Source organism: Schistocerca gregaria, chromosome X, assembly GCF_023897955.1.
Source record: "Schistocerca gregaria isolate iqSchGreg1 chromosome X, iqSchGreg1.2, whole genome shotgun sequence".
Taxonomy (NCBI): domain Eukaryota; kingdom Metazoa; phylum Arthropoda; class Insecta; order Orthoptera; family Acrididae; genus Schistocerca; species Schistocerca gregaria.
In genome coordinates this window covers 73,044,779-73,062,212 of record NC_064931.1, presented here as the reverse complement: position 1 = coordinate 73,062,212, position 17,434 = coordinate 73,044,779, and the positions used below count along the sequence as shown (strand labels likewise).

At 46.1% G+C, this 17,434-nt stretch overlaps 1 protein-coding gene across 1 annotated transcript in view; it reads left to right on the top strand.

The window, feature by feature from the left end:
* LOC126298634 (uncharacterized) overlaps nucleotides 1–17,434 on the top strand; it is a 210,460-nt gene that overhangs the window by 78,130 nt on the left and 114,896 nt on the right. Inside the window, exon 3 of the mRNA XM_049990041.1 lies at nucleotides 2,590–2,815. The gene's annotated coding sequence lies outside the window, so the exon portion shown is untranslated. The remainder of the gene's footprint in view (nucleotides 1–2,589; nucleotides 2,816–17,434) is intronic.

The following is a 17,434-nucleotide window of genomic DNA, read 5'->3' as shown; positions in this document are numbered from 1 at the left end:
TCCCGTTGCACTCTTAATGTTACCACCGTTGCTTTTAATGTCACCAAAGATTGTTTTGACTTGCCTGTATGCTGAGTCTGTCCTTCCGACAATCATATCTTTTTCGATGTCTTCACATTTTTCCTGCAGCCATTTCGTCTTAGCTTCCCTGCACTTCTTATTTATTTCATTCCTCAGCGACTTGTATTTCTGTATTCCTGATTTTCCCGGAACATGTTTGTACTTCCTCCTTTCATCAATCAACTGAAGTATTTCTTCTGTTACCAATCGTTTCTTCGCAGCTACCTTCTTTGTACCTATGTTTTCCTTCCCAACTTCTGTGATGGCCCTTTTTAGAGACGTCCATTCCTCTTCAACCGTGTTGCCTACTGCGCTATTCCTTATTGCTGTATCTATAGAGTTAGAGAACTTCAGACGTATCTCGTCATTCCTTAGAACTTCCGTATCCCACTTCTTTGCGTATTGATTCTTCGTGACTAATGTCTTGAACTTCAGCCTACTTTTCATCACTACCATATTGTGATCTGAGTCTATATCTGCTCCTGGGTACGCCTTACAATCCAGTATCTGATTTCGGAATCTCTGTCTGTCCATGATGTAATCTAATTGAAATCTTCCCGTATCTCCCGGCCTTTTCCAAGTATCCCTCTCCTCTTGTGATTCTTGAACAGAGTATTCGCTATTACCAGCTGAAACTTGTTACAGAACTCAATTAGTCTTTCTCCTCTTTCATTCCTTGTCCCAAGCCCATATTCTCTAACGTTTTCTTCTACTCCTTCTCCTACAACCGCATTCCAGTCGCCCATGACTATTAGATTTTCGTCCCCCTTTACATACTGCATTACCCTTTCAATATCCTCATACACTTTCTCTATCTGTTCATCTTCAGCTTGCGACGTCGGCATGTATACCAGAACTATCGTTGTCGGTCTTGGTCTGCTGTCGATTCTGATTAGAACTACCCGGTCACTGAACTGTTCACAGTAACACACCCTCTGCCCTACCTTCCTATTCATAACGAATCCTTCACCTGTTATACCATTTTCTGCCGCTGTTGATATTACCCGATACTCATCTGACCAGAAATCCTTGTCTTCCTTCCACTTCACTTCACTGACTCCTAATATATCTAGTTTGAGCCTTTGCATTTCTCTTTTCAGATTTTCTAGTTTCCCTACCACGTTCAAGCTTCTGACATTCCACGCCCCGACTCGTAGAACATTATCCTTTCGTTGATTATTCAATATTTTTCTCACGGTAACCTCCCCCTTGGCAGTCCCCTCCCGGAGATCCGGATGGGGGACTATTCAGGAATCTTTTGCCAATGGAGAGATCATCATGACACTTCTTCAACTACAGGCCACATGACCTGTGGATACACGTTACGTGTCTTTAATGCAGTGGTTTCCATTGCATTCTGCATCCTCATGTCGTTGATCATTGCTGATTCTTCCGCCTTCAGGGGCAATTTCCCACCCCTAGGACAAGAGAGTGCCCTGAACCTCTATCCGCTCCTCCGCCCTCTTTGACAAGGCCGTTGGCAGAATGAGGCTGACTTCTTATGCCGGAAGTCTTCGGCCGCCAATGCTGATTATTTATCAAAATTTAGGCAGTGGCGGGGATCGAACCCGGGACCGAAGACGTTTTGATTATGAATCAAAGACGCTACCCCTACACAAGCCAAAAGCAGACTCGTAGGAAATGCACCACCAACGCCACCGCGGACCGGAGGGTCAGTTAGTTCCAGTCTGTGCAGTCTGTCGCTCCAAGTAAGTTCCAGTGTCATCTCCCACGCCCGGGTTCCCGGGTTCGATTCCCGGCGGGGTCAGGGTTTTTCTCTACCTCGTGATGACTGGGTGTTGTGTAATGTCCTTAGGTTAGTTAAGTTTAAGTAGTTCTAAGTTCTAGGGGACTGATGACCATAGATTTTAAGTCCCATAGTGCTCAGAGTCATTTGAACCAGTGTCATCAGTCGCAGCCCATCGGGAATCGTAGTAGCAGTTAGCTCCGCCTCAAACTCAGAGACAGGTAGCACATAAAAAACGTAATAGTGAACGTAGTGAAGTTTGTACTTCACCAACAGTGAGGCTGACGCGGACTATACAGAAGAGCTTGTACCACAGCGTCTATATTGAGTTAAGTAAACTTTTCATTCTTATGAATAAAGAACCCAATTAATCTATTCGTGCAGGTTGTATTATAAAAAGACGATACCGGCCAATAATCGTCATCCTCTCTTTGCTCCCATGGTACAGCTCTACAGATACCATGCGAAGACATAAAAGATGGCGACTATAATCCTTTGGTGCCGAAGAATTTGCTTGCTTCACTTTTATTTCAGATTGTAGATGCGATCGCATTCAAGTGCTTACAAACTTTTTTTTGCGTGTACTCTAGGGAGGGGGGGGGGGAGGGGGGTGTGACACAGAACTAATCAGATTTCTCTTTTCAGAGGCTTTGCTTGTTTTTCTTTTTTGCTAAAACGTATTTGTGTAAACCATAGCTACCCCGCCCTTTCGACCCCCTGCACCAGCGCCACAGCCACTACCGGCCAATGTGATGGATCGAATACAAGCTTTTCAGTTTCAGAACCAACAACAAATTGATGCCTTACTAACGACGGTACAACAACTTCTGGCTGCACAAGGAGCGTTGGACCTACAAAAACAACAACAACAAAAGCCGACGGACCGACACACCCAACAAGTGCCACCTACCAGCAAACCGCCTTTCCGGCAATTTAACTTCACAGAAGAGGAATGGCTCGAGTATCTGACACAGTTCCAAGCCCCTTGTGCAGTTCATCGAGTTCAAGGTACTGTGAAGCTACATTACTTTCTTTCGATTGCGGGGTCCCCAATGTTCAGGTTAATATGAGTACAAAAACTATTCCCAGCGGGGTCTCCCGACGAACTCAGTTATGACGAAGCAATCACTGCACTAACTCAGTAGTATGATCAGCAAGACCAAGTATTTGCAGCCAGATATCAGTTTTTTCGTTTGCAGAAAAAGCCGAAACAGACGTACCGTCAGTGGTACACAGAATTAACGGACATAACTAGCAAGTGTAAATTTAAGTGTAGTTGTGACCACTTTTACAGCGACTTAATGATTAGAGATGCTATAACATTCAAAGTCCGAGATAGTAGAATACGGGAACAGATCCTAAAATACTCCTATCCATCACTTCCCAAAGTGTTAAAAACCTGAGAGCAATATGATTTGGATGCCATAGCGACCGATAAGTTTGACCAGGCCCCAATTTGTCTGGTCGAGTCGAGTCGCGCAGCCTCAACAGCGAGTGCGTACACAGCCTCGCGGACAGTCACGTAAACATCTAAACAGAGCTGTGAACTTAGTGAAGTCTTGCCCTAGATGTTTTTCTCGCCATAAAAAACAAGGCTGCCCATCACGTAACGTAAAGTGTTACACGTGTGGAAAAATGATCATGTCCAAGCAGTTCGTCTGCAACATTGCCCGCTCCCAGAAAACATAGGCTCATGCACATACATTGAACGCTGTACGCTGTATTTCCCAAACGTACAACAGCTTCCGACAAAAGTAAGGTTAAGGATGTGCCTCCTTAGGCCCCTAGTGCCGTGCAACGACTTCCTAACAAACTATTTGTCTAATTACGAATTTCTGGCCGTCGTGTGAACCTTCAGTTACATACAGATACATCAGCCACCACGCCTTTTTAAATCTAGCAAGCACCTCAATGCTCACAACGGACAGAAAATTCCAGTCCTTGGACAGTGTAGTTCGCCTGCCACTTACAAATCTCGCACCAGGACATCGAATTTTACTGTGTTGAAATCAAGAGATGGTGAGAACGTATTCGGTTTAGATGCCTTTGATTTGTTTGGCCTTAGCATCCACGACAATGTACTGTCTGTCTCTACATTTGTACCACAAGACGGTGTAGACAGTTTCCATAAAGATTTTTCTGAACTATTTTCAGGAGGAATGGGGAAAGCTAATAACTTTGTAAAGCATGTTACATTGAAAGATAATGCACAGCCTAAATTTTTCCGGGCCCGCCCAGTCCCAAATGCTTTGAGAGAAAATAACAGGTGAACCAAAAGAATTGCAAGATAGTGGTGTAATTGCTAGCATTCAAGCTAGTCGGTGGGAAAGTCCTCTCATTTTGTTGCGTAAGCCTTCTGGTCGCATTCGCATTAGTGTTGACTTTAAGTCTACAGTCAACCCACAGACAGTAGTTGACACTTATCCGTTCCTCGCCATGAGGAATTCATGGACAGGCTTGCTGCTGCAAGACGTTTGCGTCATGCCTACTTGCAAATTCCATTGGATGAAGAACAACAAAGTGTTTGTTGTAAACATACACTTGGGACTGTTCAAGTATTTGCATTTGCCCTCTGTAGTGCTTCCGCACCCGCCATTTTTCAACGTTACTTGGAACAGCTGACTGAAAAAGTGCCATTTTGTTCAAAGATCCTTGACGATATTGTGGTGCCTCGACACCAGAGGAACACATTGCCAATTTACGTACTCTTTTTCCAGTGTTTTCAGAAAAATGACTCAAGTGTCGTCTTGAAAAGTGTGACTTTTCTTCAAACTGAATTAGAGTACTTAGGTCACGTGATAAACAGTCAGGCTGTGCACCCACTCCAATCTCATTTTCTTGCAATCCGTGACCTGCCTGTTCCTCGGAATGTGTCTAAATTGGACCCAGTACTAGGCAAGATGACGTACTACATACATTCGGTTCAACCGAATGCCACTCAGATTGCAGCGTCTCAAAAATGTACCTTTCGTGTGGACTCAAGAGCGACAAAACGCATTTCAGAAATTCAAAAATGCCTTTCTCGGTGGCAGATGTTTAGTGCATTTATACCCTGCCAAGCCACTAGTTTTGCAAGTCGACGCTGCTTCTTGCGGAATCGACGCTATGCTTTCGCATAGAATTGGTGCACAACATAGACCTATTGCTTTTGCCTCGAAGTTGTTAATTCAAACTCAGAGCAATTGCTCTCGCTTTTGTGTATGGTGTGACTAAATTCCATCACTATTTGCATGTTCACAAGTTCTTTTTTAGTGACAGATCACAAGTCTTTGCAGTCCTTGTTTCATCAGTTAAAGGCAGTCCCTCCACGCATTGCTCAAATATAGCAACATTGGGCTTTGTTGCCTTCGCAATATTAGTCTGAAATTGTGTACAGGCCTACGACGAAGCATGGCAATGCAGACACCCTATCTCACCTTCCGATGGGCCCAGACTATGATTTTGATACATCTGCCACATCTTGCTGCCAAATTGATGCGCAGGAGTCTAAATTGCTGGGATCTTTTCGTTTGCACTACAGAAAAACAGCACAGGCCACAGAAGCAGACCCAGATCTCAATACTTCGTTGCATTATTTTCGCACGTCTTGGCCTTCTTCATTAAACAGTATCCAGAACTCAGTTGTGCGCCAATATTTTGCACGTCAGCATAACCTTTCAGTTCAACAGGGTGTGATTCTAGTTCAAAATGACAATGGACAATCCCGTGTGCTTATTCCAAAATTGTTGCAAAAGGAAGTGTTGTGGTTGCTCCATCAAGGACATTTGGGGATTGTTCGCACTAAACAGTTTAGCGCGCTGGCATTGTACTTGGCAGGGTATGGACACCCACATTGAACAGACGACATAACGGTGTCATACATTGGGGGAAAAACCAATCTGCTCCGCGACAGACATTCTCAGCATGGCCTAATACTCAATCGCTATGGGAACAAGTGCACACAGATTTCGCAGGACCGTTTTCGAACACTCGTTGGCTCGTAGTGTTAGACTCTCTTCGCAAGTTCCCATTTTGAGTGCCTATGGCTTCTCTCACATCTCGTAGCACCATTAAAGTTTTGGGCTCCATATCTTGCATAGGTTTGCCAGAAATACTTGTCAGACAACGGACCACAGTTCACTTCACGTGATTTTGAACAGTTTTGTGAACAAAATGGCATTCGTCGTTTCACCCCCAGTCCAAAGGAGAAGCAGAACGCTTCGTACGCACTTTTAAACAAGATATGGCCAAGCTTCGCACCACCCACACATAGGAACAGGTGCTGCAACTCTTTCTCGCCTCATATCGCTCCCACCCACCATACGGACTATCGTCGGCGGAACTTCTGCATGGCTGCCGCAGTCGGACGCTGCTACACCTACCGCAGTATCCGGCGCTGCCAACGGTCTGAAAGTATCGTATCGGTTTGCACCGCGAGATCTTGTTCTTTTCAGGGTTTATGGCAACCATGTGCACTGGGAAATAGGCGTGGATCCAGGAACGCATTGGCTCTTGTATGCAGTTGATTGCAGGTCTCGATGGTTTACAACACGACCACTAGAACCAAATTCGTGTATGTCATTTCCCCCGTGATTCGGCTGCTTTTCGTCCCCAAGATTCATGGCCTCGCGGCCTTCGCAGCCACCCGACGGTGCTACAGAGCACACCAGGAGGAGCGGATGGATTATGCGGCATCGCCTCTACCATCCGTGCTCGCCGATCTCATGGATCTGGACCCGCCATCGCCGTCCCCTGCACGTGTACCCTGGCAGCAGTTTTCTGGAGGATGTTCCTGTTGCTCCGCAAGTCAGATGACGTGGTGCGGTCGGGAGTCCGCTGTCCTCCAGTCACAGCTCCTGGCCCACCTCTACGTCCAGCGTCTTGCCTCCCTCCCCACTGTCGTTCGCAGCCTCACTAGACAACAACGATGCAGCATTTTTTTGTGGGGAGGGGGGGGGGGGGAGAATAGGAATGTGCTGGCGTAAGCTGGGGCCAGTAGACCATGCGGCATGGAAGTTGAGCGAGGATCGACAGAAGCCAAAAGCAGACTCACAGGAAGCGCGCCGGAAACGCCCTCTCGGACGCTAGTAGTTACATAACCGCCCCGGACCGGAGAGCCAGTTAGTTTGATTGTGTGCAGTCTGTCGCTCCGAGTAAGTTCCAGTGTCATTAGTCGCAGAACAGCGGGAATTGCAGTGGCAGTACTTCACCAGCAGTGAGGCTAACGTGGACTATACAGAAGAGCTCGAACTAAAACGTCCATTTTGAGTTAAGTAAACTTTCCATTCTTAGGCATAAAGAACCCTGTTATTCTATGCGTGCAGTTAGTGTTACAGAAGGAGAATACTAACCACCGAACATCATCTCCTCCTTTCTCCCGTGATACAGCTCTACAGAGACAACGAGACGACATAAAAATATTATTGTGACAGAGCCACGTCAAAGCTTACAATTAATGACTACGAAGCTGGATGGAACGACCATTTCTGTAGGCCTAAAAATATATGGTGCTAAGACAAACACAATGTGCATAAAAATTCGAAATGTATCTACACAAATTAGAGTACTAGAGAAGGGACTACGAGATGTTGACCTATTTCCTGACCTCGGCAGCCTTATGCGTAATAACAGGGACGTAAATGCAGAAATCAGCAGCAGCATTGGGGAAAGACTCTGCAGTCTTCCAATGAATGCGATCGGAACGGTAATTAGACTGTATAGGAATGTCCACGAAGTTTTGGACTCTATCATTCTACAAATGACCATACACCCATGTGAGATCTGGAAAATGTCAGTAAAATCACCACACAAGATCAATGATTTTCACCAACGATGCTTGAGGCGAATTTTGAAGATCAGTTATCGAGCGCTAAGAAGATGTGATCTACGCTGCCTGCTGGAAGAGGCCTAAAGCTAGAGGGGCGCGTTCTATTTGCAAAAGATGGAATGATCACCAAATCAGCACTGTTCTATAAACCAACACATGGGTAGGATTACAGAAGTAGAGCGAGGCCTCGTAACACATGGAAAGGAACTTTGGGAAAGGATCTTCGTTACGTGTACATGAACTGGGAGGAATCCGAAAACCTGGCAACTGATGGAGTGCATTCAGTGAAACTTGTTGCCCGATATGCTATTGAAAGTTGCAGGAACTCAGTCTACGTAATTAGTTTTCTGTTGTTTTTGTGACTAAATGAATAGCTATTATGCAGTTTCAACATTTTGTTGGTGTAGGATCAGCACTCTTTAATTTCATAAAAAGTCTATTAACAGATCTGTCACAGTTGCCGTATATATATTTTGGCGACTAGTTTCGAATCGACGTTTCATTCTCAAGCCTGACCTACTGAGGCTGCACTGAAATGGCGTGATCTTAATGACAACCCTCTAACATTGGCAAAACATGCGTCACGCAGTGACGGTATATAAATGTCACAATGTCATATGAATACGCTCACTATAAAAGTCAGAATCCAACTCGCACTGCAGTTGTGACGGATTTATTAATAAACGCTTCATAAAAGACTACCTTTTGACATGCTGCGTCACATGTGACGCAACATGTGAAGGTGCTGTGTGTGGACGGGTTACTCCAGTAGCCGAAATTGCAGATCTGAAGATGGTTCTAGAGGAATCGAAACCGGTCATGTAAATAAACATTTTTGCAATCAATACGGATTATAAGTAACATTGTATAACCAGTGATTGCGATATCCCATCAGACATGTCTGTTTTTGCAAAGCGACATTGCGATTCACTTGTTGCCCCGATTTCGCCCGTCTCGAGCCGCTCGATTGTCGAACGATTCCTGCGCGATGAAGCGAAGATGTCGCTCATAGAAATCTTAGGGATCCACCTTTCCATAGTCCGTAGTACTGTCTATGTGAAAATGATTGTGTACGTGGCATGTGACAAAATCGTACGAGAGGCCCACTCTGACAGCAACGTAGGACCCGCCACGGCTGACCATACTGGTCTCAGTGTCAGAACGATCAGAGTTTTCAAACTACCTATCGAACTCTCTGCGGCGTTGTGATCGAGGCCCTCTGACGCTACGGTGCGGTCATGTGATAGGTTGCCGAGAGGTGGGCACAGTTCAGGGCATATTCTGTCCTGAACGGTGTGTGGCAAGTTCGCATTGGACTTCGAAGCCGTGTACCCCGCTACCTCTGCATCGGAGGTTTCAGGGCCATAGTTTTGTCCGATTACTTCCTCTTACGGACGTGCCACCACCAACCACCGTGACAGTCCTGCCAGTGATGAATGCGGAGGCACTCACCACGACGACAACAACTTCAAGTTTGTCACATGGCCACCTCGACCAGTGCCACATGTCTCAGCACCATCACTTGGACGTTCTTGCCTTCGCTAACAATGGGGAAACCGTCTTACGGCCGTCGTCCGCGACCCGCACCGGGACGAATAACGCCACCCCACATCCTCTCGACACGTTTATCGTACTTACAGCGGCCGCCGAGTCGGGACGTCACACCTCTCTGCCGTCATCTGATACAGAATAACACGTGCATAAACAATGGCCGGGCTTGTGACTGACCGACAGCGACGTTTGCGTCGGCATGGTGATCACTTTCCCCTCCACGACGACGCTCCAACCCTTGGGGCAGGTGTGTCCCACTCGGAAATGTGACTTCCGGCCATTTCCGACCATTGCGTGTTCATGTGCACCTTACTCCTGCCACCACAACCCACCAGTTTGGTGGGGTCGAGGTATCTGGAAGCTGAATAACTCTCTTCTTCGCAACCCAAGTTGTCGACGATGTATCACTGCTACCCTGACATTCTGCGACAACGTCGACGATGCTGTCGTGGATGACCAGTGCGAAGCCGGCGATCAGGAGGGAGGTCATCCAATGCGGCAGAGATGCAGCGGCGTGGCACCCTGATACTACGGACCATTATTACACCGCGTTCCGCGATCTTCATGTCCCCCAATGTCACCGGACGTCCATCGCGAACGCCAATGCACCAAAACCAAACTTCTGTCCCTTCAACGTGGTGGGCCGGTCTCGCTGTCGACACACCGTTGATGAGGAGCCTCCATCCACGCTTCGTGCCACATCTGACCTCCGTCATCGACATCGACGACGTTCAGTCATCTCCACCCTTACCGTTCACACTGGAAGCTGTGTCAGCACTCACACAGCGGTCGTCTCAGCCTTCGCTGAACATTAACAACGTTTTTACGATGAAGAACAGGAGGTGGCGACGGGCGGCGGCCGCCGCTTCAGACTATGTTCTCACAACTCCTCGCCCACACTCTTAACAACATAGAGACGGCAGTCTTGGTGACACTGATCACAGCGGATGAAGTGGCGGATGCGATCGGCAAAGGCGCGCTGATCAAATACACGAGCCTACTTCTTGAATTTTATCAGACCTTCAGCTCACTGAAGTTCCCACATTGGACTGAGATGTCATGAAGTTGTTCAATACTTCCTTCCACGTACCACCAGACTTTTTCAACGGCATTCTCATACCGCTGCCCAAACCGAAAGATGGTTAACACACCACCAACTTTCGCCCCCCTCACTTACTCAATGCGGATTATAAAATCTGCATCTACATACATACTCCGCAGTCCACCATACGTTGCGTGGAGGAGGGTACCTCACCCCACAACTAGCTTCTTCTCTCCCTGTTCCACTCCCAAACACAACAAGGGAAAAATGACTGCCTATATGCCTCTGTACGAGCCCTAATCTCTCTTATCTTATCTTTGTGGTCTTTCCGCGAAGTGTAAGTTGGCGGCAGTAAAATTGTACTTCAGTCAGCCGCAAATGCTGGTTCTCTAAATTTTCTCAGTAGCGATTCACGAAAAGAACGCCTCCTTTCCTCTAGAGACTCCCAACCGTGTTCCTCAAGCATTTCCGCAACAGTCGCGTGATGATCAAACCTACCAGTAACAAATCTAGCAGCTCGTCTCTGAATTGCTTCTATATCCTCCCTCAATCCGACCTGATTCCAAACGCTCGAGCAGTACTCAAGAATAGGTCATATTAGTGTTTTATAAGCGGTCTCCTTTACAGATGAACCACATCTTCCTAAAATTAAACCAATGATCCGAAGACGACTATCCGCCTTCCCCACAACTGCCATTACATACTTGTCCCACTTCGTATCGCTCTGCAATGTTACGCCCAAATATTTAATCGACGTCACTGTGTCAAGCGCTACACTACTAATGGAGTATTCAATCATTACGGGATTCTTTTTCCTATTCATTTGCATTAATTTATATTTATCTATATTTAGAGTTAGCTGCCAATCTTGACACCAATCACAAATCCTGTCCAAGTTATCTTGTATCCTCCTACAGTCACTCAATGACGACACCTTCCCGTACACCACAGCATCATCAGCAAACAGCCGCACATTGCTATCCACCCTATCCAAAAGAACATTTATGTAGATAGAAAACAACGGCTGACCTATCAGACGTCCCTGGGGCACTCCAGATGATACCCTCACCTCCGATGAACACTCACCATCGAGGACAACGTACTGGGTTCTATGACTTAAGAAGTCTTCGAGCCACTCACATATTTGGGAACCAATCCCATATGCTCGTACCTTAGCTAGGAGTCTGCGGGGGGCACCGAGGCAAACGCTTTCCGAAAGTCAAGGAATATGGGATCCTTCTGATACCCTTCATCCATGGTTCGCAAGATATCATGTGAAAAAAGGGCGAGTTGCGTTTCGCAGGAGCGATGCTTTCTAAAGCCGTGCTGATGCGTGGACAGCAACTTCTCTGTCTCAAGGAAATTCATTATATTCGAGCTGAGAATATGTTCGAGAATCCTGCAACAAACCGATGTTAAGGATATTGGTCTGTAATTTTGAGGATCCGTCCCTCTACCCTTCTTATATACAGGCGTCACCTTCGCTTTTTTCCAGTCGCTCAGTACTGTACGTTTGGCAAGAGATTCGCGATAAATGCAAGCTAAGTAAGGAGCCAATGCAGTAGAGTACTCTCTGTAAAACCGAACTGGAATCCCATCATGACCTGGCGATTTATTTATTTTCAACCTATTCAGCTGCTTCACAACCCCAGGGATGTCTATCACTATGTCCCCCATACGGGAATCTGTACGAGACTCAAACGGCGGTATGTTTGTACGATCCTCCTGCGTGAAAGATTTCTCAAATGCTAAATTTAAAATTTCAGCTTTCGTTTTGCTGTCTTCCGTTGCCAGGCCAGACTAATCAGTGAGTGACTGGATGGAAGCCTTCGACCCGCTTATCGATTTTACGTAAGACCAGAATTCCCTTGGGTTTTCAGCAAGATCTTTTGCTAAGGTATGACGGTGGTAGTGGTTGAATGCTTCGCACATCTCTCTTTTTACAGCTGCACGAATCTCTACTAACTTTTGCCTGTCCTCATTCTCCCGATCTTTCTTGTACCACGAGTGCAACTGTCTTTGCTTCCTGAGCATTCTTGTCCAATGCGTGGTTTACAATGTGTTTAAAATTTGCCCATAATTCTTCCACGTCACGTATGCGCGTATCTAGGAGGTGCATATTACTTGCAGAACTTTCTTCAGAACAAACTCTCCAGAGGGCAACAGATGAAAGCTGGGACCTTTATGCGCTGGCCACCTCCTGCCGCCTCTGTGTAGCACTGGTGTCGACAAATTTCAGCAGCATCTTCGACTGGGTCCACCACCATCTCCTCTCAGTGACGGAACGCATGGGTCCCCATTCACAGACACCATTAGCCACTTACTGTCACGTCCACGGTCCAGGTGAACGGACGATTGGCTGGACTGATTTCCTTCCGGCGTTCGCTCAGGCGGCGATGCTCTGTGTCTAATGTTTTGTATACGATTGCTCTCGAGCCTCGCTTCAAAGACCTCCTACCCGGTGTAACATAAATTACATTGTGCAACCACACGTTCCGTTGGTTGGCCTATGCGGACGACCTCTTATTTCTTGCACGCTCGCCCACAGAAATGCACGATGCCATAGCACGGATCCAACATTATGGACAAACATCAGGTAGGCTCACCTCAGTGTTACCAAATCGAGGATCATGAACATCTGACGTGGACTCAAAGATGGGCAACTACTACCTTTGCCCACTGCCACAATGCTCCGTTATCTAGGTAGCGACTTCACCAGGTCCACCCAGCATACCGTAGTGAAAACATACCGTTGATTGCTGCAGTCCATCCGTTACTACGTTCGCCACAGTCTCTTGCGCGACCTGAATCCATTACTTATGTCAACACATACATGGCACCTAAATTGAGTCATGCCGCCCAAGTACTCTCTACAATTGAGCCTGGGATGTCAACTCCAATAGACCCTCCGGTACTTCGTTTCTGCTGGCATCATTTTAATAGTCGGATACGAGACCCCCACTCTTCTTTCTGCAAAAGGTGGTCTCAGTCTTGTCCACGCTGGGACCAGGGCCACTGCATTATACATAAACACTATGCTGAGATACCGACGGGGACCTTCGCCATCCCTTACGCAATTCATCTTGGAAATCTTTACACCGGACTCACCTGCTCCACCAATCAACGCAGTGCACACTGCTCCTTCGCTATCTCACATTTCCACCTAGTTCGTCGAACTTAGTTACATACACCACGCTCTTTCAACAACGCGCCCACCGCCGGCGAAGGATTTTTATAAGTTGTTGTCGATGCACAGCCCGTGCAATGCATTGGAGGCACAACACTGGAACGTCCAGTGGTCAGCGGTGTGGAAGACTACCCATGAACCTTTCCTTGCGTCTGACGTCAGAACGTTTTGGTACCACAAAGTCAATGACAAATTTCCCAATAACGAATACATCGAATCGGTCTGGCTGCATCGCCACTTTGCACAAGTTGTCTGCGTTTTGTAGTGCATGTAAGGTGGTGCTAGTCGGTGTCCTCGCATAATGTCTCGTTCCTAATCCAATATATATATTGAACTTACTTTCTTATGTTTTAATTATTTTTTCTTTTATTCCTGAATTCAAATTTTAGTTCCTGTGTTTGTCTGCCAGAGATATCGTGGGCCACTGTATCACTCTCTCCCTTGCAAGGAACGTCCTGATATGCTGAACCACTCTTGTGTCGTCGATATAAGCTAAAAAATACAAAAAAGATAAAATAAAAATAACAATAAAACAAAATTATATTACATTAAAAAACCTATTTTTGTCGTTACCTTGACCTACTTGCTTTCCCTTCACATTCGTTGTAGCGGGTGAGGGGTGGGGACGTGACGGCCAGACCTCGGGTTGCGACCGCTGCCCGCTTCGTCCTCCTGTCCTCCCTGTTACGACTCATTTTGCTGTTGTCAGGTAAAAAAGAAATGCTGGAGCACTTGCCCGCGAAAGGCAAAGGACCCAAGTTCGAATCTCGAAAAAAAACTTTTAGAAATTGGATAGAGCACCTGCCCGCGAAAGGCAAAAGTATAGAGTTTGAGTCTCGGTCCGGCACACAGTTTCAATCTGCCAAGAAGTTTAATAAACCACATACTAATACTCAAAAACGCCGCAGATACTGCCGTATGTGCAGTTTAGCTCATCTCATCTTATTTCTCTCGTCTGGTTGTGTTCCTCCTCCCTGTATATTCTCTTAACGAGTGGAGTTAGCCGAGTGGCAGATAACGCCAAATGCGGCCTCCCACCTGCGCAACCCAATCTCTGTCGTGCAAGTCTGCTCTCTTCACTTTGAGTCGAGCGGTTGGTGAGGTACGCCGTCTGAGAGGTAGGAAACGCCTATTGTCACGTCTACTTTGCGTAATTGGAAGTGGAACAGTTGTACGGCTGCCGGACGACACTTCCACCGTGGTCTTCGAAGGCACTTCAGCTCGGCTCTTGAGCTATACAAAAGGCGAATAGTCTCGGAATTCTACAAGTGGTATATATATATATATATATATATATATATATATATATATATATATATATATATATATATATATATATATAAGCGGATGCGTGATGCTTTGCGGGAAAAGCGAGATAGAGAATAACTTGCGGCGTCGTAAATGTGCTTTCTGTCTCTGTTCCATTCCACACGCTTCGACCATTGCCCATCCTAGCAGCTGCGTCATTGAGATCAGCTCCGGATTTAGCCTTTCCCTATGTAATTTTTTATGCTGTGAAAAACTATCGTCGTCGCTTCTTGGCATATTTGCTGTAGTGAAATACCGTTACCACACGTAAACTGACGCCAGGAGTTGTACACGTACGCTCTACAAGACGCAAGAGACGCGAGCTTCGGATAAATGCGCCATGATGACTCTGTTGGCTCGTATACTGCTGCTTCCCACTGCGCATCGCTCCGCCGCCGAAGCGCTATAGTGCTCATCACTTCAAGGGCGCCAGCCATGTAACTCAACATCTAAAAGCAGGGTGACTATTGTTGTCTTGTTTTATGTCATATTTATCCGCGCTCTAATTAACCCAGAAGATGTCCAGAAGGATTCGTACTCGGTTTTGAACTAGCTAATCCGAAAATTCACTTGATTTTCTTCTATTTGCAATGGTCCCTGCTTTTTTGCACTGGAGCGTTGTAGATACAGAATGGTTATCCTACGGGGATGCTAAAACAGCGCAGCGTGGCACTGCAGCCGTGGTATTCAGTCAGTGCATCTGACGATTACTACGAGGAAAAGAAACTCGGCGATAAGGGACTGAAGACCACGCGACGTTGGCCGGCCGCGGGTATATTTTCTACCGATAGCGGGCTGAGGAACATGTGGTCAACGCACCACTCTCCCAGCCGCTGTCAGCTTTCCGGGCACTAGAGCTGCTGCTTGCAATTGAACCGGGCCTTCCATGTGGCAACAGGTATGTTGCCCAAATGCGGACCAACATTAGTAAAGGCACCCAGTATTAATAACGGCTCACACAGTAGCCTAGTAGAGGTGCACATCTTTATCCGCGATGGGATGTTCAGATATTAAGCGTGAACACAGCGCGAAATTGCTAGGAATGGCGGCCTGGATCTTGTTCGTGAGAACCTGTTCCTGAATATTCTGGTTTTCAGTGGTCCCTAAGTAATAATACATATTTAACCTTCCGAAACTTCATAATTTTTGTCGACATGTATTCTAATTCATCGTATAATTCTTTCCCTACAGCTGGCTGTTTGCTTTCGACATAGCTGATGTGCAGATCAATCCCGATTGAACATAAAAAAGAATAGATATAAAGCTTTTTTTTTGCGAAAGGACACTGAATTCTTCAGCATAAAACAAGATTTTGTGGCAGTCATTAACGAACGGGAAACATTGCTTCTTATTCCTTTCTTCAACACAAGGTTACCTACCGAGCCTCAAAACGAATTACTTGACGCCTTTCTCCATTCTAACTAACCAAGACATCGGACAACGAAACAGATCAATATGTCACCACAACTATGGTTTCGTGTTCCCATTCGTTGGCTTCGCCCACTCGCAACGAAATTATCGGCGTCCGACCTAACCCATACCTCGGATTATGTTACAGATCAGTCTTGAAGAAAAGAAAAGACATCTTTAAACGTTTGACACTAAGGCTGCTAATTGCACTCTAAGACGCACCACAAAGAAATTATCCGAATGGAACGGAAATCAGTAGATGTTAAGCACGTGTACTGACAAACAAGTGATCATAATTTCAGAAAAAATTGGAGGATTTATTCAAGAGAGAGAGGTTCCCAAATTGAGCAAGTCAAGAACGTATTGAGCCACTTCTGGTCATTATGCAAGCAGTTATTCGGCTTGGCATTAAATTGCTGGATTCCCTCCTGGGAATGGGACTGGATCCTGAGAGTTGTCCACGAGGCGTGCATATACACAGTCAAACAGAAAGCAGAGCAAACACTCTCCGAATGTGGAGGAGACTGGATACAGTCAAATGCAGTGCTATATTACATGTCCCAATCAATGTATTTGAGCTAGGTGGTGGCACCTATGCTACATTTACAATCAATTTTAGAGCACAGAACGAGATGTTATGTTATGAACGCATATATAGATCTGACCTCAAACCGATAGGATTACGAAAAATGATAGGAATAGGTATAAATTGATAGAATATAGAGCGTAATACGGTGAAATTGATGAAGTACTTTGCTATCTTCTGGTTTGCGCCGGGCAATTTGTATATGGGACCAAGCATGCTGCAACAGGAGGAATCTGGGAAAACATGGACATCGAAACGAAGGGAATGAGGGAGGCAGTCAGTTTTTTCTCATCGAGGTAGCATTATACTGTATGTCTATTGAGGTACCATTGATTCCAGATGAATCGGTCACGTGACATAGCCTGCGTTCTACTCATATACAGCAACGTGTTCCTTATGTCTTTTAAAGCACTGTCTACTTGCTATCGTTAACGGTAAACCTATTGGTCATCAGAGGACTTCCATCTCATGTGTGAAGAAACTTGACACACTCCTCTAAAGGAGCTTTCAATTATGCGATCACCCCTGTCGCATCTTGGGTGTAAAATTGAGACTTCAGCGTCATAACTAACTTAGCGGTAAGAGCTTGTGATGCGTTGCAATCTCTGTGTACACATTTGCCCGACTGATGTGCTGTTTACGGAGTTAGTGACGGAATGACCTGTAATTTTCAGATGTCGGACGCTGCTGCTATGCGTTTATCTGTTTCCTTGTAGGATGCATCCCCAGCTACTAAC